Below are 1,944 nucleotides of genomic sequence, written 5' to 3'. Positions count from 1 at the left end.
GTCCAAGAGCATGGTGACGGAGCTTACCATGGCTGTCTACTTGGCTGGAGGTCGTCTCGTCTTCAAGTCTTACTCCCTCCATAAAAAAATACCATTCTATTTTTGAACCAATCCAATTTTTAAAATTTAACGAAGTCTATAGAAAAATGTATCAAATGTCTCTAAAGTATAAATAGATTTACCATAGGTTTACATTTTATGATTAACCTAATGTTTTTTATTTGATATAATACTAATATTACTATTTTTCTATACAGATTTGTCCAAGCTTGAAATTTACATGCTCCAAAAAAAAACTGAGACTTTGGTGTGCGTGTCCCTTTCCGACGTGGCACTGTCTGCCGAGCTGGAAAGATTGCTCAAGCAATGACTCTCGCTTCTCTCTCTCTCCGGTAAATTCAGCGCTGCCCAGCCTATGAAGACCCAGGTGAACAGTGAACTGGCCGTGCCACTGGACCCGATCGGATCCGATCCGATCCATCTTCTGCCGTGCCGACTTGCAACAGGAGTGAGGGGAGGTGTTGTTCAAAGTAGGCGCCAAAAGTAAAGGGCAGGCACGGCCAGTAACCAACCGGCAGAGTAATCAATTAATTATTAATCCGTTAGTTATTATACTAATCGGCTAGGCTAATCCGCCTCGACTCCTTGGACGCAGCAGCAGCAAGTAGCTCCAGCACGCACCGGCCGTGGTGGTGGTAGGCCAGGCCCACAGCACAGGCCAGGTTAGGTCTTCACGTCGGGAGACGGCACTTTTTTATATTTTTTTAAATGGCACCACGCCAGTGGTGGTGGTGGTGGAGGCAAATTATCGTGGCTAATCTTAATCTAATCCAGCCTAATGTAATGAGCCGGTAATGATGAGGGCGGGCGGGGCGACGAGGCCGGCCGGGGGAGCTGCGGCCGCGGCTGCGAGGGCACAGGAGACAGCCCGCCCGGTCCTCCTGGTGTGGTCCTCCTAGGATGATCGCTGCCCGCTGCTGCTGCAGCCATGTGCGTGCCTAGGCCTTGGCGCCAGCCGGACGCTACGCACGGCCACGGGGCTGTTTAGTTTAAATTAATCGCGATTAGGTGAGGAGGCCGATGGATTAATTATCTAGAGTACTAATCGTGGAGGGGAGGGCCCGGTGCAGATGCCGAGACGTGATGCTGCCACTGTTCGCCTCGCCGGCTTTGCTACCGAAGAAGTGGAGCAGTGGGGACTTGTTTATTGGAGATTTGGAGGCCCCGCCCCCGGCGACGGGAACAGGAGCAGGCCGCGCCCCGCGTGCCGCGACACCGACGCGCCTGCCTCCTCTCTCCCGGGCGGCCGCCCCGTCGCCGTCAGCCTGCCGTGCCGTGCCGCGCCCAGCAGTAGTATCCGTATCACTACTACCCATCACCACCCCCTCGCCACGCCACTTTCTGTTCCTTTCACACAGCAATTATTGCCCCCCGTTTCCTTCTTCCTTTCTTCTTTGATGGTCGTGGTTAAACTAATCCTCGCGATGAGGTTGTTAATCTCCCTTGGTTTCTCCCTATATTATTATCTCTTCCCTCGCCGTGCTGGTGCGCCCGCACGTGAGCTCTGGCTGCTGACCTGATCTGCATTTTAGTACTAGTATTTCCTCTCCACCACCATTATGCGCTAATGACAGCCAGGGCGTGAAGTGAAGGGGAAAAAAGGCAGCACTGGCCACGTACCGGGCCGGTTCGTTTGAACCTATCGGTCGAATTATCAGCTAGAATATATAGTATTTTTTCTCATAATAAATCAGCTTCAACCAGTTTATCAGCTGACTTTAATACCAGCCGAACAGACTCTTGCCGCCATTGCTCTGACAGAGTCATTTGCATGCAGGCATAAAGCTCACAAGTATACCCATCTTCTCCGTGTAAGCTCCTGGCCCCACCAACTTAGACAAACTAGGAACAGTACCATCAGCAGGCACCTGTTTGTTTGGGTTT

The sequence above is a fragment of the Miscanthus floridulus genome, chromosome 6 (assembly GCF_019320115.1).
Source record: "Miscanthus floridulus cultivar M001 chromosome 6, ASM1932011v1, whole genome shotgun sequence".
NCBI lineage: Eukaryota > Viridiplantae > Streptophyta > Magnoliopsida > Poales > Poaceae > Miscanthus > Miscanthus floridulus.
This window is presented reverse-complemented; position numbering follows the sequence as displayed.